This window comes from Microcaecilia unicolor, chromosome 3, assembly GCF_901765095.1.
Source record: "Microcaecilia unicolor chromosome 3, aMicUni1.1, whole genome shotgun sequence".
Classification (NCBI taxonomy): Eukaryota; Metazoa; Chordata; class Amphibia; order Gymnophiona; family Siphonopidae; genus Microcaecilia; species Microcaecilia unicolor.
In genome coordinates this window covers 215,121,162-215,147,103 of record NC_044033.1, presented here as the reverse complement: position 1 = coordinate 215,147,103, position 25,942 = coordinate 215,121,162, and the positions used below count along the sequence as shown (strand labels likewise).

The 25,942-nt window shown below is 38.5% G+C and overlaps 1 pseudogene; it reads right to left on the bottom strand.

The window, feature by feature from the left end:
* Positions 1 to 102: 102 nt before the first annotated feature.
* LOC115466299 overlaps positions 103 to 25,942 on the bottom strand; it is a 43,541-nt pseudogene continuing 17,701 nt past the window's right edge.

Genomic DNA, 25,942 nt, shown 5'->3' with positions numbered 1-25,942 from the left:
CCCCCCCCGACAGTCCATAAGCCCCCTCCATTTCTGGAAATGAGATCACAGATTGTATATAATGAACCTGAACATCACAGCTCACAAGTAACACTGTCTAATTCTTCTTATCCAGATCTGAAAAATCAACTCCCAGATTATATATCAGACCCCTGAGCCCGGCTCTCTCATTCCCAGTCTGGCACTGGTCGGATTCTCAGAGCTCCAGCATTTTTACCTCCTTTGTTGAGACAAGGATTGAAATATGGCCGGAGGTTCTCAGTGAAGGTGTAGAGATGAGATTTATTATCTGCATTGTAAAATGAGACCTTTCCTGCCTGGTAGTCCAGGAAAATACCAACTGCCCAGGGTCTCACACAGGGGGAGCAGGGTCCCAGGGGAGGTGCAGGCCAAGTAGTCCTCTCCATCATCCAGTATCACTCTCCAGTATCCATCCTCAGGTGTAATTGTCATGTCCCCTTTCCTGCTCACAGAATCTTTACAAACCCCCAATCGCCAGTTAGTCTTGTCTCCCACATCCACCTCCCAGTAATGTCTCTGTCCGTCAACCAGTTCCTAATCCAGTTCACCACTTCTGGTCCTATTTTCAGGCCGTCTAGTTTATTTAAGAGCCTCCTGTGGGGAACCGTGTCGAAAGCCTTGCTGAAATCTAAGTAGATGACGTCCATAGCACGTCCTTGATTTAATTCTCCCGTCACCCAGTCAAAGAATTCAATGAGATTCGTTTGGCATGATTTCCCTTTGGTGAAACCATGTTGTCTCGGATCTTGCAACTTATTGGCTTTTATAAGTCCCAAAGTGTCAGCTAAATGCTGCTGTTATCAAGGGAATGCTCTAGTTGAATGGACCCAAATGGTCCAGTCTGAGCAAGAATTTTCACTTGATTTAACTTTTAAAACTGATATTGCTAACTTTCCTTTTCACTAAGTCTAAATATTCCCAATAATTATAGCAGTTCCTCTCTATCAGAGTTTGGCAGGAACAAAAAGAAAACCAGAAAGAAAGAGAGAGAGGTTTCACAGTGCTAATTAAAATTATTAAGCAATAAGCATTAAAATTTAAAGAGATTATCAGGTAGCTCACCTAGAAAACCAGCTAGTTGAGAAGTGTGGGGATTTATAGGTCAGAATTAAACCTTTCCTTTGCAGGAGATTTTGGTTCAGTTCCAGCACCTGCAAAGTTAGAGGGTGGTGGTGCATGGAGTTCGCTCGGAGGAAGGAAAGGTGAGTAGTGGAGTGCCTCAGGGATCGGTGCTGGGGCCGATTCTGTTCAATATATTTGTGAGTGACATTGCCGAAGGGTTACAAGGTAAAGTTTGCCTTTTTGCGGATGACACCAAGATTTCCAACAGAGTGGACAACCCGGAGGGTGTGGAAAACATGAAAAAAGATCTGAAGAAGCTAGAAGAATGGTCTAACGTTTGGCAATTAAAATTCAATGTGAAGAAATGCAAAGTGATGCATTTAGGGAGTAGAAATCCAAGGGAGACGTATGTGTTAGGCGGGGAGAGTCTGATAGGCACGGACGGGGAGAGGGATCTTGGGGTGATAGTATCTGAGGACCTGAAGGCGACGAAACAGTGCGACAAGGCGGTGGCAGTAGCTAGAAGATTGATAGGCTGTATAGAGAGAGGAGTGACCAGCAGAAGAAAGGAGGTTTTAATGCCCCTGTATAAGACGTTGGTGAGGCCCCACCTGGAGTATTGTGTTCAGTTTTGGAGGCCGTATCTTGCGAAGGATGTTAAAAAAATGGAAGCGGTGCAAAGAAAAGCTACGAGGATGATATGGGATTTACGTTCCAAGACATATGAAGAGAGGCTTGCTCACCTGAACATGTACACCCTGGAGGAAAGGAGGAACAGGGGTGATATGATACAGACGTTCAAATATTTGAAAGGTATTAATCTGCAAATGAATCTTTTCCGGAGATGGGAAGGCGGTAGAACGAGAGGACATGAAATGAGATTGAAGGGGGGCAGACTCAGGAAAGATGTCAGGAAGTATTTCTTCACAGAGAGGGTGGTGGACGCTTGGAATGCCCTCCCGCGGGAGGTGGTGGAGATGAAAACGGTAACGGAGTTCAAACATGCGTGGGATATGCATAGAGGAATCCTGTGCAGAAGGAATGGATCCTCAGAAGCTTAGCTGAAATTGGGTGGCGGAGCAGTTGGGGGGAAGAGGGGGTGGTGGTTGGGAGGCGAGGATAGGGGAGGGCAGACTTATACGGTCTGTACCAGAGCCGGTGATGGGAGGCGGGACTGGTGGTTGGGAGGCGGGAAATACTGCTGGGCAGACTTATATGGTCTGTGCCCTGAAAAGGACAGGTACAAATTCAAGGTAAGGTATACACATATGAGTTTGTCTTGGGCAGACTGGATGGACCATGCAGGTCTTTTTCTGCCGTCATCTACTATGTTACTATGTCTCTCTGAGGTGAAGCTCTCACACCCCAGGATACTGACATAACGATCAAATCTCTGGGGATTGTCCAACAACTTCTGTCATGTGTCTCCGTATCTGACACTTTTCTGATCAGCAGACAGGATGAGACTGGGATGAGCAGTTTCAGGATCCAGAGTCACATTCACTGCAGGGAGGAGACACATTAATAAACATGAACACAGATTTCTCATTGGCTCCTCAGACACCCACAACCAACCTTCATTGGACAGTTCCTCAGTCACTCAGGGTCAGTGAGCTTCAGGCCCTAGTAGCGGATCCACCTTACACAAAGTTTCATCATAACAGAGTCGTTCTCTGTATGCTTCCTAGGTTCCTTCCTAAGGTGGTGTCACAGTTCCTTCATAATCAGTCAATTGTCTTTGCAACATTTTTTCCCAAACCTCTTGCCCATCCTGGCAAAAGCGCACTGCGCACCTTGAACTGCAAGCGAACCTCAGCCTTCTACTGGAGCGGACTAAAGCCCATGGACAGTCCACTTACCTTTTTGTTTCTTTTGACCCAAACAGGATGGGCACAGCCATTGGTAAACATACTTTATCCGATTGGTTAGCAGATTGCATCTCCTTTACTTACATCCAGACTGGGCTGACTCTTGAAGTTCATGTCACACAGCTTACATGTCAGAGCCATGGCAGTGTCGGTAGCCCACTTGAGATCAGCCTCCATTGAGGAGCTGTGCAGAGCTGCGACACGGCCTTCAGTCCACAAGTTCACATCTCGCTATTGTCTTGAACAGAACACCTGGTGTGACAGCCGTTTTAATCAGACAATTATGCAGAATTTGTCTGGCGTCTTGAATCCAACTCCTCCTTCCCATGCCCTTTTGTTTCTGTTCCAGGCCGCAACTTCACGTTGGCCTTTCTGTTGCAAGCTCCTATTGACAATTGTTGTTTTCAGTGGCCTGGTACCTAGGGAGTCCCATTCGTGGTAATCAGTTATCTTGCTTGTCCTCAGGGAAAGCAAAGTTACTCACCTGTAGCAGGTGTTCCCCAAGGATAGCAGGACACGTGGAGGGGCAGAATCGAAAGGGGTGCCCAAGTTTTCCTGAGGACGTCCTCGCAGGACATCCCGGCGAAGGGGCGGGGAAACCCGTATTATCGAAACCAGATGGGCGGCCATCTTTCGTTTGGATAATACGATCGGGGACACCCAAATCATGAAATTTAGGTCGACCTTAGAGATGGTCGTCCTTAGAGATGGTCATCCCCGATTTTCAGCACAAAAGAGAGTCCAAAGGTCTCCCGCAAAACGACAAAGTGAAACAAAAAAGAGCGGAAGCTGTCCAGAAAGACCAGACTGAATCCACAAATGTAAAAGCCAAAATAGTTTATTGTGACCCAACACGGTCCATGTTTCGGCCAAAGGCCTTCTTCAGGGGTCTAAAATAAGGATACAACATATATAATATAAACATGACATAATGACACAATAAAAACAATTGAAAATCAATTTATGTATAATAGAATTAACTTTGGAACAACATTTAATTTTAAGAAAAGTGTATATATATATATATATATAATTAATCGCAGGTAAGTTTTACCAATAAATTGTGTTAGATAAAATTTAATAAAATATGTTACACTTATTTATATTTTGAATAGTGTTTAGGTAAGATATGTATAATGATATTTATACAGATTATATCATATATTCATAATATGTAATACACATGCAGGGAAAATACAAGGTTGTAATGATATATGCTACATTAAATAATAAGGCATATTGAAAACATGAAAAAATAAAAATAAAAAAATATATATATAGTGTATATAATTAAATACATATAGAGATACAGACATAGAGGTAAGTATATATAAAAAGATGATAGTGGCTGGCTACGCAGACCATGTGTTTTAATCCATAAATTTGAATGAATATAAATAAATAAACATACCTTCAAACTGGCTTATACTGATGTTCATCCAAAAATAGCTCACAAAAATGAGGAAATCTTCAAACTGGCTTACACTGATATTCATCCGAGAGAACTCACAAAGAGTGAGAAATTCTGGGTAAAGATATGAAATTAAATAATAATAATCAAATTTAAAATATAATTATTTTAATTTTAAAAAATTATTATATCCAAGGTGTTTTTAAATACAAAAATTTGAATATAAATTTTAAAATATAAATAGTTTATAGATTGAAAAGTGTACTCGGAAATGATAGTCGAAATAAGCGCTAGTGCTACTGACATTAGTGTTATTTGGATAACGGTTAATGAGACCATATTTAAAAGTTCCGTTTTTCTAACGATATCCACTATAGGTTTAACTTTAATGTTCAACAGTAATTTAGATAGTTGGTGAGAAGAGCTTAAAATCCAAACAGCGTTTTTAATTAAGCTCAAACAGTGTATTTAAAGAACAAACCTATAAAGGTGTTACTTATAAGGAAAAAGGAAGTTGTTGATATAAAGATATGCACATAGACTTACTCATGCATTAAAAGCCAACAGTGGCAAATATTGGAATGGACGAAACACAAGTTGTCGGAAAGATATCTTAACGAAATTTGGGAAATTAAGAACTTGCCGCTGATACAATCAAAGCGAGTGAATCAGTACTGTTTGTATAGGCGTTGAAAAACAGCGATGGTAAGTCAGCTGTTATTTGTGATAAAAAGGCTGACATCGTAGGTAATGTGAACTTCACATAAGGGTCTATAATGGCTTAGATTCGCAATATTTAAAAGAAAATACGATGACGCTTGGAGCGTCTCAGTCAATTGATGACATGTGTAAAATAATAGAAATTGAAGGGTTCGGTGTCTTGAAATGTCATTGTAATGAAATTACCATAATTGTAACCAATTATTGAGTAGGTCTATAGGATATTATATTTAAATGTATGAAGTATTTAAAAACGAGCAGTGAAAATATGCAGGTGTATATCTAAACTAAAAATAAAAATAAAAAGGCTAGTTATGACCGTTAAAGATGAACGATCATCAATACTATCTATTGGCGTATCATATAGTGATATTGTAGAGTCAAACAAATTGAAAATGTTAACGGGTGCTAAGTATATAGGAATATAGATTTTAAATTTAATCTACATGGACTTGCTCATACATTAAAAGCCAACGATAGCAAATATTGAAAGGACAAAACGCAAACTGTCAGAAGGATATCTTAAAGAAATTTTGAAAATTAAAAACTTACCGCTAATGCGATCAAAACGAGTGAGTCAGTGCTCTTTGTATAGACGTTGAAAAACAGCGATGGTAAGTCAGCTGTTATTTATAATGTAGAGGCTGACGTCGCGGATGATGTGAGCTACACAAAAGGGCCTATGAATGGCTAAGATTCACAATATTTGAAAGAAAATACGATGACGCTTGGAACGTCTCAGTCAATTAGTAACATATGTAGAATGGTAGAAATTGAAGGGTGAAATTACCACAATTATAACCAATTATTAGGCAAGTCTATGGAATATATATAGTCAAATGTATGAAGTTTTTTGAAAAACACGAGCAGTGGAAATATGCGAGTATATATCTAAGCTAAAGATCAAGAATAAGGATACAAACATTTAGGGCTAGTTATGACCGTAAAAAATGAACGATCGTTTATTCTATCTGCATGTCCTATAGTAATATTGTAAAATCAAACAAGTTGAGAATGTTAACGGATGCTAATTGTAAATTTTATTCACCAAAATGATGCTAAATCAATTAGATATATATATGGATTGGAAAAATCGCACATCAAATAATTTTAAGTAAAAACAAATCGTAAATAATTATATAAATGTAAAAGTATATATATATTTAAAAAAAAAAAAAAAATTTGTGAGGAGTATAATAAAGAAAGTGATTGATAAGATAAAATAAATGATGTCTGCCATATTACACTATAAGCCAGCCATGGATAAATGTTTTAAAAAGTTATAAGAATGAACGAATGAAAAACCTAAGCATTCTATTATATATATACATAATATTGTTATATCTTATATGTATATATTTGCATTTAAAACAATAATAATAGGTTGAAGGAGTACTGCGGGAAGTGGGTCAAGGTTATTATATAGATGTGTGTTATGAGATTATGTTATAAAATAAAAATTTTATTATAAAATCAAAATTGTGACCAAATAGAGAAAAGTTTGGAGAATGAAAATTAAAAAGTAAAAACCAATTATATTAAGATGAATTGAATCTAAGCCAGGTTCAAGGGATACGTCTACATTCAATAAAATATGAGCTAATGCTATTATATGAATACATTTTATAAAAAATGTATAAGTTCTAATTCTTTATTTAAACCTTTCGGGATTACAGAATCCAATTCATAAATAGCACGTTGTTCTGCTTTAAGAAGTGTGTTGTCTAAATTTCCACCTCTCCAGCCACTTTTGAAGGTCTTAAAAATAAAGAATTTTATATCTTCACATTTATGTTCAGCCTGTATCCAATGGTCAACCAAGGGTGCTGTTTTAATTTGTCTCTTGATACAGCTACGGTGTTCTATAATTCTAGCCTTAATCATCCTACTTGTCTTACCAACATATATTAGACTACATGGGCATAAAATAATATATACTACATTTGCTGTTTGACAATTGCTATTGAAATTGAGTTTATAACATTTTTTTGTGGTAGGGTGGACAAATTCTTGAAGAGTTAGTGCATGTATATGTACAGACTGAGCATTTGTTGCACGGTTGATGACCTACCTTATCCTCAGCTGTTCTATCGAGTGTTGGAAGAGCAGAGGGGACTAAAAGATCCTTCAAATTTGGGTTCCTTGAGAGAGCAAACGTTGGTGTAATATTGCTAAAACAGGGTAGTGTCTGTATGATATGCCAATGTTTCTTGATGATGTCTTTAAATTGATGGCTAAATGATGAAAAACGGAGGTTACATACAATTTCTGGAATTCCCTTGGTCTTATTGCCAGTCTGTAAAAGGTCTTGTCTTGTTCTATTGCATGCTCTATTAAACCCTTTCTTAACGCATGCTTTGGGGTATCCCCTTTGAATAAATCTTTCTGTGAGATTTTTTGATTGTTCCAAGAAATCTTCTGTATTGGCACATATACGTTTTAGTCTCAAGAACTGGCAAAAAGGTAAATTGTCTTTCAGTGCACGATTATGGTAGCTAGTGTAATGTAGATAGCAATTGCGGTCTGTAGGTTTTCTATATAGTGATGTGGTCAGCCAATATTTTTCTTTCCGAACCAGCACGTCTAAAAATGATATGCATTCAGTACTAGATTGTATTTTGAACTTCAAATTGGTGTCTAAACTGTTAAGCCAACCATGGAACTCGTTAAGTGATTCTATATTGCCCTTCCACAGGATGAAAATGTCGTCGATGTATCTTTTGTATAATTTAATCTCTTCTTTATATGGATGATCATTAAGGAACAAGCTTTCAAATCTAGCGACATATAGATTAGCTATATCGGGGGCCATACTGGCCCCCATAGCTGTGCCTTTGATCTGTAGATAAAAATTGCCATTGAAGGCAAAATAATTTTTAGTAAGGGCTATGGTGGCTAAAGTCATAATGAGACGATTGGGGATCCTGTTATTGGTTTTCCTATCTCTGATGGTTTCTTCAATGATAGTTAACGCTTCTAACTGTGGGATATTTGTGTATAACGATTCAATGTCTAAGGTGACTAACATTAATCCCTCCAAGTCGCCATCGTACTCTTCGAGTATATTAATAAAGTGTGCTGTATCTCGTACATAAGATTTGATCAGTGGAATATATGGTCTAAGAAAAAAAATCAGTGAAAATAGATAACGGCTCTAGAATGGAGCCATTACCTGAAATGATAGGGCGTCCAGGGGGGTTCTCCAAATTCTTGTGAATCTTAGGTAAAATATAAATCGTAGGAATGGTAGGATGTTCGTTTATTAAAAATTGTTTCTCTTTGATAGTTAAATATCCCATCTTACCAGCGTATTCAACTACTTCAATAATATCATTTTTTAAAGATTCAGTTGGGTTTTCTTGGAGAGGAATGTAAAATTCTGTGTCATTCAACTGCCGCATAATTTCGGAAATGTATGACGTCCTATCCATAATGACCAACCCTCCACCCTTATCTGCAGGTTTGATGACTATATTGCGATTGGATGCCAGAGATCGTAGGGCTATATTTTCTGCTCTAGTTAAGTTGTGAAATGGAGTTCTAGTGCCACTATTCTCTAGAGAAGTGATGTCTCTAAGGACCACTTCATGAAAGGCTTTAATAATCGGGTCTGCTGGGCCTGGAGGGACCCATTCAGATTGCCTTTTCACAACAGACGTGTCAATGTTGGAAGTAGAATTGGTGGAGAAGAAATGTTTAATTTGTAGTCTCCTTTGTAATTTGAACAGATCTATGCGCGTTTGTAGAGCATCATAATTGGATGTGGGAGAGAAGGAGAGGCCTTTCTGCAATATATGATTTTCTGAGTCTGTAAGATGGTATTGAGATAAATTGAAAATGGGAATTTGATCTACCAACGGGGTCGGAGGTCTCTGGGTCTTCCGCCCCTGCCTCTGCCTCTGCTTCTTCCACGACCTCTGTGGTAAGGAAAGTTGTTGTATATTGGAGGTATTGACCCTACAATGGAATTGTATCTGTCCCTCCGGGGATAATTCTCTTGCCAAAGATGTTCTAAAAAAGGGTGTGTTGAAGTGGTTGGTACTGAGGGACTGGATGGGGGAGATGTAAAGGGCTCATCATCAGACATACTTCTAATTCTCTTACAGCTCCTTCCTCTGTCAACTGATCTTGAGGCCCCTTCCATATTCTGATGTACCTCAGCCTGAACTGTTATATTGTTTTTATTATACTGAGTATCTATTTTATTAGATTGTCTATAGGGACCACCATGTTTCCCTGCATAAGATGGTGGTCTTCTTGGTCTTTTAGCTTGATACTTTACCTTCGCTTTGGCCCATGGGTATACTGGGCCGCTGCGGTAATCATCGATATCCCGCTTGAATTTTTCCATCTTACCTTGCTTTAATTCTTGTCTAAAATTCTTACTGCGATTATTCACATCTAAAATGATATTGTTAAAATGTTTATCATCTTTTTCAAGGGACTCCAAATCCTTTTGGAGTACACTTTTAAGATCTTCTGCTTTCTTTTTTGCTGTCTCTATGAGAAGAATCATAAGATCCAATGAACATTTGTTCAAAATTTTGCACCAGTTGTCCAAAAAAGACTGGTCATCCTGGAAAATGGTAGGTCCTTTCATGATCCTTAAGCCACGGGGAATCCTCTGCTGCCTGCAGTATTCTAAAAGAAATGAATAGTGCAAGTCCAGTTTAATTGCATTCTTTTGTTGTAAAATCAAATTGGACCATCTTTCTAACAAAGTAGAGTCTGTTTGAGTGTCATCTTCTTCAATAAATGGTGGTTGTGATTGTAGTAATCCATTAATATGGTCTCCTGAGAAACTAAGGAGATCTTCCCATGGAAGAAAGGTCATGTTGGGACTTGGAGAGGGACACAAAGTCCTGAGAACAGCACGAAAGAGAGTCCAAAGGTCTCCCGCAAAACGACAAAGTGAAACAAAAAAGAGCGGAAGCTGTCCAGAAAGACCAGACTGAATCCACAAATGTAAAAGCCAAAATAGTTTATTGTGACCCAACACGGTCCATGTTTCGGCCAAAGGCCTTCTTCAGGGGTCTAAAATAAGGATACAACATATATAATATAAACATGACATAATGACACAATAAAAACAATTGAAAATCAATTTATGTATAATAGAATTAACTTTGGAACAACATTTAATTTTAAGAAAAGTGTATATATATATATATAATTAATCGCAGGTAAGTTTTACCAATAAATTGTGTTAGATAAAATTTAATAAAATATGTTACACTTATTTATATTTTGAATAGTGTTTAGGTAAGATATGTATAATGATATTTATACAGATTATATCATATATTCATAATATGTAATACACATGCAGGGAAAATACAAGGTTGTAATGATATATGCTACATTAAATAATAAGGCATATTGAAAACATGAAAAAAAAAAAAAAATATATAGTGTATTTAATTAAATACATATAGAGATACAGACATAGAGGTAAGTATATATAAAAAGATGATAGTGGCTGGCTACGCAGACCATGTGTTTTAATCCATAAATTTGAATGAATATAAATAAATAAACATACCTTCAAACTGGCTTATACTGATGTTCATCCAAAAATAGCTCACAAAAAATGAGGAAATCTTCAAACTGGCTTACACTGATATTCATCCGAGAGAACTCACAAAGAGTGAGAAATTCTGGGTAAAGATATGAAATTAAATAATAATAATCAAATTTAAAATATAATTATTTTAATTTTAAAAAATTATTATATCCAAGGTGTTTTTAAATACAAAAATTTGAATATAAATTTTAAAATATAAATAGTTTATAGATTGAAAAGTGTACTCGGAAATGATAGTCGAAATAAGCGCTAGTGCTACTGACATTAGTGTTATTTGGATAACGGTTAATGAGACCATATTTAAAAAGTTCCGTTTTTCTAACGATATCCACTATAGGTTTAACTTTAATGTTCAACAGTAATTTAGATAGTTGGTGAGAAGAGCTTAAAATCCAAACAGCGTTTTTAATTAAGCTCAAACAGTGTATTTAAAGAACAAACCTATAAAGGTGTTACTTATAAGGAAAAAGGAAGTTGTTGATATAAAGATATGCACATAGACTTACTCATGCATTAAAAGCCAACAGTGGCAAATATTGGAATGGACGAAACACAAGTTGTCGGAAAGATATCTTAACGAAATTTGGGAAATTAAGAACTTGCCGCTGATACAATCAAAGCGAGTGAATCAGTACTGTTTGTATAGGCGTTGAAAAACAGCGATGGTAAGTCAGCTGTTATTTGTGATAAAAAGGCTGACATCGTAGGTAATGTGAACTTCACATAAGGGTCTATAATGGCTTAGATTCGCAATATTTAAAAGAAAATACGATGACGCTTGGAGCGTCTCAGTCAATTGATGACATGTGTAAAATAATAGAAATTGAAGGGTTCGGTGTCTTGAAATGTCATTGTAATGAAATTACCATAATTGTAACCAATTATTGAGTAGGTCTATAGGATATTATATTTAAATGTATGAAGTATTTAAAAACGAGCAGTGAAAATATGCAGGTGTATATCTAAACTAAAAATAAAAATAAAAAGGCTAGTTATGACCGTTAAAGATGAACGATCATCAATACTATCTATTGGCGTATCATATAGTGATATTGTAGAGTCAAACAAATTGAAAATGTTAACGGGTGCTAAGTATATAGGAATATAGATTTTAAATTTAATCTACATGGACTTGCTCATACATTAAAAGCCAACGATAGCAAATATTGAAAGGACAAAACGCAAACTGTCAGAAGGATATCTTAAAGAAATTTTGAAAATTAAAAACTTACCGCTAATGCGATCAAAACGAGTGAGTCAGTGCTCTTTGTATAGACGTTGAAAAACAGCGATGGTAAGTCAGCTGTTATTTATAATGTAGAGGCTGACGTTGCGGATGATGTGAGCTACACAAAAGGGCCTATGAATGGCTAAGATTCACAATATTTGAAAGAAAATACGATGACGCTTGGAACGTCTCAGTCAATTAGTAACATATGTAGAATGGTAGAAATTGAAGGGTGAAATTACCACAATTATAACCAATTATTAGGCAAGTCTATGGAATTGTAGGGTCAATACCTCCAATATACAACAACTTTCCTTACCACAGAGGTCGTGGAAGAAGCAGAGGCAGAGGCAGGGGCGGAAGACCCAGAGACCTCCGACCCCGTTGGTAGATCAAATTCCCATTTTCAATTTATCTCAATACCATCTTACAGACTCAGAAAATCATATATTGCAGAAAGGCCTCTCCTTCTCTCCCACATCCAATTATGATGCTCTACAAACGCGCATAGATCTGTTCAAATTACAAAGGAGACTACAAATTAAACATTTCTTCTCCACCAATTCTACTTCCAACATTGACACGTCTGTTGTGAAAAGGCAATCTAAATGGGTCCCTCCAGGCCCAGCAGACCCGATTATTAAAGCCTTTCATGAAGTGGTCCTTAGAGACATCACTTCTCTAGAGAATAGTGGCACTAGAACTCCATTTCACAACTTAACTAGAGCAGAAAATATAGCCCTACGATCTCTGGCATCCAATCGCAATATAGTCATCAAACCTGCAGATAAGGGTGGAGGGTTGGTCATTATGGATAGGACGTCATACATTTCCGAAATTATGCGGCAGTTGAATGACACAGAATTTTACATTCCTCTCCAAGAAAACCCAACTGAATCTTTAAAAAATGATATTATTGAAGTAGTTGAATACGCTGGTAAGATGGGATATTTAACTATCAAAGAGAAACAATTTTTAATAAACGAACATCCTACCATTCCTACGATTTATATTTTACCTAAGATTCACAAGAATTTGGAGAACCCCCCTGGACGCCCTATCATTTCAGGTAATGGCTCCATTCTAGAGCCGTTATCTATTTTCACTGATTTTTTTCTTAGACCATATATTCCACTGATCAAATCTTATGTACGAGATACAGCACACTTTATTAATATACTCGAAGAGTACGATGGCGACTTGGAGGGATTAATGTTAGTCACCTTAGACATTGAATCGTTATACACAAATATCCCACAGTTAGAAGCGTTAACTATCATTGAAGAAACCATCAGAGATAGGAAAACCAATAACAGGATCCCCAATCGTCTCATTATGACTTTAGCCACCATAGCCCTTACTAAAAATTATTTTGCTTTCAATGGCAATTTTTATCTACAGATCAAAGGCACAGCTATGGGGGCCAGTATGGCCCCCGATATAGCTAATCTATATGTCGCTAGATTTGAAAGCTTGTTCCTTAATGATCATCCATATAAAGAAGAGATTAAATTATACAAAAGATACATCGACGACATTTTCATCCTGTGGAAGGGCAATATAGAATCACTTAACGAGTTCCATGGTTGGCTTAACAGTTTAGACACCAATTTGAAGTTCAAAATACAATCTAGTACTGAATGCATATCATTTTTAGACGTGCTGGTTCGGAAAGAAAAATATTGGCTGACCACATCACTATATAGAAAACCTACAGACCGCAATTGCTATCTACATTACACTAGCTACCATAATCGTGCACTGAAAGACAATTTACCTTTTTGCCAGTTCTTGAGACTAAAACGTATATGTGCCAATACAGAAGATTTCTTGGAACAATCAAAAAATCTCACAGAAAGATTTATTCAAAGGGGATACCCCAAAGCATGCGTTAAGAAAGGGTTTAATAGAGCATGCAATAGAACAAGACAAGACCTTTTACAGACTGGCAATAAGACCAAGGGAATTCCAGAAATTGTATGTAACCTCCGTTTTTCATCATTTAGCCATCAATTTAAAGACATCATCAAGAAACATTGGCATATCATACAGACACTACCCTGTTTTAGCAATATTACACCAACGTTTGCTCTCTCAAGGAACCCAAATTTGAAGGATCTTTTAGTCCCCTCTGCTCTTCCAACACTCGATAGAACAGCTGAGGATAAGGTAGGTCATCAACCGTGCAACAAATGCTCAGTCTGTACATATACATGCACTAACTCTTCAAGAATTTGTCCACCCTACCACAAAAAAATGTTATAAACTCAATTTCAATAGCAATTGTCAAACAGCAAATGTAGTATATATTATTTTATGCCCATGTAGTCTAATATATGTTGGTAAGACAAGTAGGATGATTAAGGCTAGAATTATAGAACACCGTAGCTGTATCAAGAGACAAATTAAAACAGCACCCTTGGTTGACCATTGGATACAGGCTGAACATAAATGTGAAGATATAAAATTCTTTATTTTTAAGACCTTCAAAAGTGGCTGGAGAGGTGGAAATTTAGACAACACACTTCTTAAAGCAGAACAACGTGCTATTTATGAATTGGATTCTGTAATCCCGAAAGGTTTAAATAAAGAATTAGAACTTATACATTTTTTATAAAATGTATTCATATAATAGCATTAGCTCATATTTTATTGAATGTAGACGTATCCCTTGAACCTGGCTTAGATTCAATTCATCTTAATATAATTGGTTTTTACTTTTAATTTTCATTCTCCAAACTTTTCTCTATTTGGTCACAATTTTGATTTTATAATAAAATTTTTATTTTATAACATAATCTCATAACACACATCTATATAATAACCTTGACCCACTTCCCGCAGTACTCCTTCAACCTATTATTATTGTTTTTAAATGCAAATATATACATATAAGATATAACAATATTATGTATATATATAATAGAATGCTTAGGTTTTTCATTCGTTCATTCTTATAACTTTTTTAAAACATTTATCCATGGCTGGCTTATAGTGTAATATGGCAGACATCATTTATTTTATCTTATCAATCACTTTCTTTTATTATACTCCTCACAAATTTTTTTTTTTTTTTTTAAATATATATATACTTTTACATTTATATAATTATTTACGATTTGTTTTTACTTAAAATTATTTGATGTGCGATTTTTCCAATCCATATATATATCTAATTGATTTAGCATCATTTTGGTGAATAAAATTTACAATTAGCATCCGTTAACATTCTCAACTTGTTTGATTTTACAATATTACTATAGGACATGCAGATAGAATAAACGATCGTTCATTTTTTACGGTCATAACTAGCCCTAAATGTTTGTATCCTTATTCTTGATCTTTAGCTTAGATATATACTCGCATATTTCCACTGCTCGTGTTTTTCAAAAAACTTCATACATTTGACTATATATATTCCATAGACTTGCCTAATAATTGGTTATAATTGTGGTAATTTCACCCTTCAATTTCTACCATTCTACATATGTTACTAATTGACTGAGACGTTCCAAGCGTCATCGTATTTTCTTTCAAATATTGTGAATCTTAGCCATTCATAGGCCCTTTTGTGTAGCTCACATCATCCGCGACGTCAGCCTCTACATTATAAATAACAGCTGACTTACCATCGCTGTTTTTCAACGTCTATACAAAGAGCACTGACTCACTCGTTTTGATCGCATTAGCGGTAAGTTTTTAATTTTCAAAATTTCTTTAAGATATCCTTCTGACAGTTTGCGTTTTGTCCTTTCAATATTTGCTATCGTTGGCTTTTAATGTATGAGCAAGTCCATGTAGATTAAATTTAAAATCTATATTCCTATATACTTAGCACCCGTTAACATTTTCAATTTGTTTGACTCTACAATATCACTATATGATACGCCAATAGATAGTATTGATGATCGTTCATCTTTAACGGTCATAACTAGCCTTTTTATTTTTATTTTTAGTTTAGATATACACCTGCATATTTTCACTGCTCGTTTTTAAATACTTCATACATTTAAATATAATATCCTATAGACCTACTCAATAATTGGTTACAATTATGGTAATTTCATTACAATGACATTTCAAGACACCGAACCCTTCAATTTCTATTATTTTACACATGTCATCAATTGACTGAGACGCTCCAAGCGTCATCGTATTTTCTTTTAAATATTGCGAATCTAAGCCATTATAGACCCTTATGTGAAGTTCACATTACCTACGATGTCAGCCTTTTTATCACAAATAACAGCTGACTTACCATCGCTGTTTTTCAACGCCTATACAAACAGTACTGATTCACTCGCTTTGATTGTATCAGCGGCAAGTTCTTAATTTCCCAAATTTCGTTAAGATATCTTTCCGACAACTTGTGTTTCGTCCATTCCAATATTTGCCACTGTTGGCTTTTAATGCATGAGTAAGTCTATGTGCATATCTTTATATCAACAACTTCCTTTTCCTTATAAGTAACACCTTTATAGGTTTGTTCTTTAAATACACTGTTTGAGCTTAATTAAAAACGCTGTTTGGATTTTAAGCTCTTCTCACCAACTATCTAAATTACTGTTGAACATTAAAGTTAAACCTATAGTGGATATCGTTAGAAAAACGGAACTTTTTAAATATGGTCTCATTAACCGTTATCCAAATAACACTAATGTCAGTAGCACTAGCGCTTATTTCGACTATCATTTCCGAGTACACTTTTCAATCTATAAACTATTTATATTTTAAAATTTATATTCAAATTTTTGTATTTAAAAACACCTTGGATATAATAATTTTTTAAAATTAAAATAATTATATTTTAAATTTGATTATTATTATTTAATTTCATATCTTTACCCAGAATTTCTCACTCTTTGTGAGTTCTCTCGGATGAATATCAGTGTAAGCCAGTTTGAAGATTTCCTCATTTTTTGTGAGCTATTTTTGGATGAACATCAGTATAAGCCAGTTTGAAGGTATGTTTATTTATTTATATTCATTCAAATTTATGGATTAAAACACATGGTCTGCGTAGCCAGCCACTATCATCTTTTTATATATACTTACCTCTATGTCTGTATCTCTATATGTATTTAATTATATACACTATATATATTTTTTTTTTTTTTCATGTTTTCAATATGCCTTATTATTTAATGTAGCATATATCATTACAACCTTGTATTTTCCCTGCATGTGTATTACATATTATGAATATATGATATAATCTGTATAAATATCATTATACATATCTTACCTAAACACTATTCAAAATATAAATAAGTGTAACATATTTTATTAAATTTTATCTAACACAATTTATTGGTAAAACTTACCTGCGATTAATTATATATATATATATACACTTTTCTTAAAATTAAATGTTGTTCCAAAGTTAATTCTATTATACATAAATTGATTTTCAATTGTTTTTATTGTGTCATTATGTCATGTTTATATTATATATGTTGTATCCTTATTTTAGACCCCTGAAGAAGGCCTTTGGCCGAAACATGGACCGTGTTGGGTCACAATAAACTATTTTGGCTTTTACATTTGTGGATTCAGTCTGGTCTTTCTGGACAGCTTCCGCTCTTTTTTGTTTCACATCCCCGATTTTCGGCAATAATGGAAACTGAGGACGCCCATCTCAAAAACGACCAAATCCAAGCCATTTGGTCATGGGAGGAGCCAGCATTCGTAGTGTACTGGTCCCCCTGACATGCCAGGACACCAACCGGGCACCCTAGAGGGCACTGCAGTGGACTTCACAAATTGCTCCCAGGTGCATAGCTCCCTTACCTTGTGTGCTGAGCCCCCCAAAACCCACTCCCCACAACTGTACACCACTACCATAGCCCTTAGGGATGAAGGGGGGCACCTAGATGTGGATACAGTGGGTTTGTGGTGGGTTTTGGAGGGCTCACATTTACCACCACAAGTATAACAGGTAGGGGAGGAATGGGCCTGGGTCTGCCTGCCTGATGTCCACTGCAACCAACAAAAACTGCTCCAGGGACCTGCATACTGCTGTGATGGAGCTGGGTTTGACATTTGATGCTGGCATAGAGGCTGGCAAAAAATATTTAAAAAGTGTTTTTTTTAGGGTGGGAGGAGGTTGGTGGCCACTGGGGGAGTAAGAGGAGGTCATCCCCGATTCCCTCCGGTGGTCATCTGGTCAGTTCGGGCACCTTTTTGAGGCTTGGTCGTAACAAAAATGGACCAAGTAAAGTCGCCCAAGTGCTCGTCAGGGATGCTCTTCTTTTTTCCATTATCGGTTGAGGATGCCCATGTGTTAGGCACGCCCCCGTGAACTTTGGTCGTCTCCACGATGGAAAGCAGTTGAGGATGCCCAAAATCGGCTTTCGATTATGCCAATTTGGGCGACCCTGGGAGAAGGACGCCCATCTCTCGATTTGTGTCGAAAGATGGGTGCCCTTCTCTTTCGAAAATAAGCCTGATAGTAACATAGTAATATAGTAAATGACAGCAGATAAAGACCTGTACGGTCCATCCCTCCTGCCCAACAAGATACTCATTCTACATGGCAGTGGCATACCAAGGGGGAGGGGTGGGGGCGGTCCGCCCCAGGTGCACGCCGCTGGGGGGGTTACTTCCTGTTCTGAGGCAGAGGGAGCATGGAAACGAAGAGCCCACAGGTGCGCGCCACCCCCCCCCCCCAGCGGTGTGCACCCAGGGGGGTTCTTTTGCCGGGGGGTCGTGCTGCACCCAGGTTATTTTGCCGGGGGAGGGGGGTCACACTGTTCTGGGGGGGCAGGGCGCATCGGCGATCCGCCCCGGGTGTCAGCGCCCCTAGGAACGCCACTGCTACATGGTATGTGATACTTTATATGTACACCCGAGTTTGATTTGTCCTCGCCTTTCTCAGGGCACAGCACTGTTCATGGACTAAGTTCTGGAGTTAACGTTGAAACCCCTTAAAATTTACACTCCACTTGGAGGTGGAGGAGTAGCCTAGTGGTTAGTGCAGCAGACTTTGATCCTGGGGAACTGGGTTCAATTCCCAGTGCAGCTACTTTGACTCTGGGCAAGTCACCTAACCCTCCATTGCCCCATGAAAGCCACATTGAGCCTGCCATGAGTGGGAAAAGTGCGGGGTACAAATGTAACAAAAATAAAATAAAAAATTTACACTCCAGCCCATCCCTATCTATTTAGTCACAATCAGAACATAGACCGTAGAAGTCTGCCCGGCTCCCATTTTGTTTCCCAATTACCGGCGTTGCCACCCAATCTCCACTAAGCTTCTGAGGATCCATTCCTTCTAAACAGGATTCCTTTGTGTGTATCCCACGCATATTTGAATTCCATTACAGTTTTTATCTCCACCACCTCCTGCGGGAGGGCATTCCACATATCCACTGTAACCAGGGTCCTCTAAGTGCAGCCAAGGATAGAACAAACTCCTCCAGCCACAGGCTCCCAGTACAGTCAATAAATAAATGTCCACAAGCAACTTCAGTCTTAAGGAATTTATTCCATGCAGGTTTCTAGTAGACCTGATACACAATTCCAACAGCAGCATTCACCTTCAATCTTAAGCACATATACTGTAAGCCACCTGAAAGTGTGTGGCAAATAGTCCCCTTTAAGCAGTAGGCTATCAGCACATATCAGGATTCAATATAGACTCACAGTCAGCTCCAGTCTGGGCTCTTTATCCAGGGCACAATAACAGTGGTTCAATTCCAAATAAAAGCAGTTCATTCAGTTCATCATCACAGTTAAACCACAAAGCAGCAGTTTCTACTCTCTTTACCTTCATAATGAGTTCCATACTTTAGGGACTTCTCATACCCAAGGGATTCCACCCCGCATCTGCTTCACTGGTAGATTCAATACTTTAGGGACCTCTATTACCCAAGGGTTTTCAGCCTGCACAACTTTAGGGACTTCTCTTACCCAAGGATTTTCAGCCTGCATCTGCTTCACTCTAACTTCTTCCCTCCCTCTCTCTTGGGAGTCCTTCCCACCTGCCTAATCAATTCCTGCCTTCCCCCACACCCATACCAGCTGAGTTAAGCATTAGACTAATGATGAGCTCCTGCACACAGGGTTTCCTATCTCTCTTTCCCCCTAGTGGCAGCCGATCTACATATCCTGCCAGCTTACACCCATGTCTTCCCCTATTGCAACTAGGAGTCCAGTCCGGGTTCTTCATCTCACCCTCTGGCTCCTTGCCTGCAATGCCTTCTGGGACTTGTATTTCAGACTGAAACTGCCTTAACCCAATTATCCTGGATGTGATTCTATCACACCACCACCCTCCCTAGATTACCAGGTCCATCCCACCTTCCCTAGGAGTTGAATTCTCTATGCATTCTATCTCGCGACAAATCAACAAACGCTGAAGTTGACATGCAGCTAAGGCTGAATATTGTCTGCTATACGTTAAGCCCCTCAGAGTGAAGTCGGAACTACAGCCAGTAAGATACAATGACAGTAGTTCTCTGCAAACTGGACTGTGTTTATCAGATAATGTAACTGACTGTACTTAGGAATAGTCAGCTAACTGGCTTTCATAAAGTATGGGATCTTTACCATGCTTGGAAGCTTCAGAATAAAAGGGACAATGGTGGTGGCTGACAGAACGGACGCTATTCTTTGAGATCACTGACTATACCTTAATGGGTTATGGGGCCCTTTTACTAAGCCACGGTAGGCTCTACACGCATTCAGCACGTGCCCAAATGAGACTACCGCCAGGCTAGCGCACCCTCCTGGTGGTAATTTCAGATTTGGTGTGTGCCCATAACACGTGGATTAATTATTTATTTATTTCCTCCTACTCGCACCCGTTCCGGCGGTAACTGGCACTTGGTGTGCGCCAACCGGTCACCACGTGTGTAGCGTGTGAGCCTTTACCACTAGATCAATGGGTTGTGTTAAGGGCTCAGGCCTGTTTTGGGCGTGTGCTGGTTTTTACCGCAGGCCCTTTTCCCGTCCCATTAAAAAAAAAGCCCTTTTTTGTAGATGCGGTAAAAACTAGCCCGGTGCACGCCCAATACATACACCTATGCTACCACAGGCCACTTTTACTGCTGCTAAGAAAAAGGGTTCCTATATTTGTTCAAGTCACCTCGGCTGCATTATTGGGGGGAGGGGTTGTTTTAGTTTTCTTTCTTTTTATTTTTTAATTTGAATTTGCAGAAAGTATTTATTTGCACTCTCTTAATGGCCTGCAACTTTGGAAAGAGTCTCTTCCAAATCTATCATCGAATTAAGTTGCTGATATATGATTCTCAACGTGTGGAGATTTTTCTTCAACGGAGGAAAAAGGCTCAGATGCTCTGCTAAATGATTACTTATGTAATGATAAAGGGATTGGGACGACTTCCCTATGAGGAAAGGCTAAAGCGGCCAGGGCTCTTCAGCTTGGAGAAAAGGCGGCTGACGGAAATATGATAGAGGTCTATAAAATAATGAGTGGATTTGAACGGGTAAATGTGAAGCGTCTGTTTATGCTTTCCAAAAATACTAGGACAACGGGGGATGCAATGAAGCTGCAATGTCGTAAATTTAAAACGAATCGGAAAAAAGTTTTCTTCACTCAACGTGTAATTAAACTCTGGAATTCGTTGCCAGAGAATGTGGTAAAGGCGGTTAGCTTAGCGGAGTTTTAAAAAGATTTGGACGGCTTCCTAAAGGAAAAGTCCATAGACCATTATTAAATGGACTTGGAGAAAATCCACTATTTCAGGGATAAGCAGCATAAAATGTTTTGTACTTTTTTGGGGATCCTGCCAGGTATTTGTGACCTGGATTGGCCGCTGTTGGAAATAGGATGCTGGGCTTGATGGACCTTTGGTCTTTCCCAGTATGCTAACTTTAGCAGACCTATGCCAACAATAAAGAAATAAAGCTAAGTAACTTTAAATTATACTATCTTGAAAGTGAATTATAGATACGACTGTATAAAGTTAGTTACAAAAAAATATTAGCAAATAAACAGCAACATATAAAAAAAGAAAGAAAACAATAAATAGTGGAGGTTGGAGGTTTTTAAAGGCTGATGAGGAAGCCCGCCTGGCACAAAAGTAACTTACATAAGTAATCTTTAGCCGAGCATCTGAAGCCTTTTTCCTCCATTGAAGAAAAATCTCCACACGTTGAGAATCATATATCAGCAACTTAATTTGATGAAAGTATTTATGCAAGAAATATGAAAAAGAAAAAGACTAAATCCAAAGGCAATAATGCAAACAGAACAGAAAACAATCAATATAACCATAATGAAGGTTAAAGTCCACTTCATGAAGAGAGAATGTGAGTAATTACATCAAATAAAGAAAATATAGATTGATCTTTGGTTTATACTATACACTTTTAATATTAATATATATATATAAACTTCAGTCCTATATCCTTTTTAAGAAACATTTGAAAACCCTTTTGTTTCAGAAATATGTATCCCACACTAATTACTGATCTACTATTTTTTCTTAAATACTAAATTTATTATTATGCCCCTTCTTCCCAGTTAAATGAAACTGGCTTCTTAAAAAGTTGTAACCCGCTTAGAACTGCAAGGTAATAGCTGGATAGAAAACCAATTTACCATTAGCATTACCTAAAAGAAACGCTAGTAGAGACACACTTCAAAAAAAAAGATTTTTAAATATGAAACAATACAACTGATAAATTCTTACCCAATTCAGTAGAAAGTTTTCCTGAAAAACAGAATGAAAAATTAAAATTAAGATATGACAAAAAAATAATTACTTTAGCAATACTGACTGATTATACACAGTATCAGTATCTAATTTATTTCTTTGCTAATGAATTACAGTCTTATGAATGGATCTTTACCTTCATGTCTCCTGAGCATTTTCTTCACAATAAAATATTGCCTAGGGAACATCAGATGGAAACAGATTTTCATTTCAGTACAAACAGACTCTGGTCTTGGAAACTCCTCTGAATGACACCTAAAAGTAAAGACAAGTTTATCCTGGGAGATGTCCATCCCCAGCTCAAGAGTCCCTGGGGACAGAGAGGTGTTATTTGTAAAGATATTATTGTGTAGGTATTTTGGAAACCGCCTTGAATTGTAAGACAGTGCGGTCTACAATTTTTTTTAAATACTTAAAATAATAAATAAGGAAGGAGAGATACCCTTGTTACCTGACGTAACTACAAACAGGACTTAACCCAGAGAAAGAAAAAAAGAGAACACATTCTCAAACCCTGCTGAATTAATTTAGTGCTAGTAATAATTTAGGGGACCTTTTACTAAGCTGTGTAGGCGCCTACGCGAATCCAATGTGCACCAAATTGATACTATCACCTGGCTACCGTGTGGCAGGGTGGACGCACGCCCAAAACACGCGGTAGAAAATATTTTCTGTTTTCTACCGCGTGGCGCTTACCCAACGGTAATCGGCAGTTTGCGCGTGCTGGCCACTTACCGCCTGGTTAGGGTGTGAGATCTCACCGCTAAATCAGTGGGTGGCGATAAGGCCTCAGGCTAAAAATGGACACGCGCTGGTTTTAATTTTGCCGCATATCCAGTTTCGGCAACAAAAAAAATGCCTTTTTTTCCAGGCAAGCTGGAAAACTGACCTGCACGCATTCAAACCACCGCAGGCCACTTTTAGGCACGCATTAGCAAAAGAGCCCCTCAGATTCTTTTAAGTCTATATCTCACAAGTGTTTATGTTTCTAATATTATGGAGTGTGAGGATAACAGGGTGAAGAAGTACCTCCATATAAGTCACGTAAACCACTTTGGTTGTACCACACAGGGCCGCCGAGAGACTGAGCCGGGCCCGGGGCAAGGCTGCCCCCCCAATCCCTACCACTGTCACCTCCCTCTCCTGCTCTCAGGCCGCCGGCACCGCAGTCCCCAGTCTTCACCCGCCCACCCCCAGCCCCGTCGACAACCCCCCTCCGTCCGCCAACGTGACCGGGCCCCCTGCATTCAAATCGGCAGCGCCTACCTCCGTGTGAAAGCGGCACATCGCCTCCCTTCCGGCCTTCCCACACTGTGTCCCGCCCTCGTCACTTCCTGTTTCCACGAGGATGGGGCACAGAGAAGGGGGGGCCCGAAGGGAGGCGATCTGTCGCTTTCATACGGAGGTGAGGCGCTGCCGATTTGAATGCAGGGGGCCCAGCCACGGTGGCAGACGGAGGGGGGCTATTGACAGAGCCGAGGACAGGCAGGTGAGACCGGGGACTGCAGCACTGGCGGTCTGGGAGCAGGAGAAGGAGAGAGAATTTTGTCCCCCCCTTGCCCCCCCCTCTCGGCGGCCCTGGTACCACAGAAAGGCAGTATATTAAATCCATGACCCTTGACCCAAGAAGTGAATAGGACAGCACGTGATTCTCGCCAGCACAGGTGTGTGAGAGTGTGTCCCATCATCCCTCAGTCCCGTGCAGATGTGCAGGTCCCACAGTGACATTACAGGGCTGCTATTTCTTATACAGTGAGAGAGATTAGAACACAGCCGTACCTGCTCAGGGTAGCCCTTTGCATCCTAGAGGAGAAAAGACAGATTATTACATTTATATCCTACAGATTATACAGCAGCAATGGAAAATAAGGAGGGACCTTTTTATTGGACTAACTTATTTCTTGATTTGCTTTCAGAAGCCTAAACCTCCTTCCTGAGGTCAGGACAAACATAATAAAGGAGATGAAATGGGTTCCCTTATAAAGAAAGGTTAAAATATATTAGGAATCTTCAGTCTGGAGAAAAGACGAGAGAGGGGATATGATAAGATCTATAAAATCATGAGTGGGGTGGAATGGGTAAATAGGGAGTGAGTTTTCTTTTTTTCATCTTTTCAAACTAGGTGACACTCCATGAAACTAACAAGTAGCACATTTAAAATAAATCAGTGAAAGTCTTTTTCCATTTCATTGACGCACAATTACATTGTGGAATTTGTTACAAGATGAGGAGATTAAAGCGTGTAATATAGAGAAGTTCCTGGAGGAGAAGTCCATAACGAATCAGTAGCCAGGCAGACTTAGGGAAAACTACTATTGATTGCTTGGGAATGAGAAGCAAGGGATGAATCTGCTCTGAGATCCGCCAGTAACCTCTCAGTGACCCAAACGGGTATTTATTGAGGATCCACTGTGTTCCACAAATACACACATACATCACTTAATATCTTTTTGGCCTTCCATTGATCCATACCAAATTTACCAGTCTACGGTGATCGGGACAAGGATACTTTTCATGACTGCACAGATTTCATGGGTACATATGAGCAGTTAGGCCACCTAATAATTATCGGAAATGGCCTCCAAGCTGTATCATATTTTCTGCACATCTATCAGGCTCATGAAGGGGTATTTATTTCTTTACATTTGTCTCACATCCTTTTCAGTAGTAGCTCAAGGTGAGTTAACATTCAGGCAATCTAGGTATTTCCCTGTCACCAAAAGGCTTACAATCTTTCTTCCTTTTATCTCTTTCCACATTCTCTCTTGTCTCTGTGTGTCTCCTCTTCTCCCTTTCAGTATGGTTTGATCTCTTCTCTTGATGTACCTTTCTACCCTTCACCTTCACTGGAGGTATTTCCTCTCCTTTTCTTACTCCACAATTTATCTTCCTGTCTCCGCTCCCCCCCCCCCCCCCCCCTTCACCATGTTTCTTCCACCTCCCATACCTCTCACCTCCCTTCTCTCTATTCTCTCAAATACAAAGTGAGATTGGAAGTCCTCTGGGGACAGGAAAATCCTTACTGTAGCTGAATATAACTGCAAAAAAAAGTGGAGGTGCACAGGATTCCTATGAAAATCAATTGGACGAGAGAGAGGGAGTAGGACAAGCTGGCTCTTTCCAAACAACAAGGGAGACGTGTATGTAATTCCAAATCTTTATTGGAAAACACCAAATGACTCGACACAGCTGCTGTGTTTTGGCACCAAAGCACCTGCCTCAGGAGTCTTGAGATATAATAGATTGATGTTACCTGGTTTCAGGCTATTAATACAAGGAACAAAGGTACTGTTGAAAACCCATGATTTTCAACACTACAATTGTTCCTTATATTAATAATCTGAAACAAGGTAACATCAATCTAAT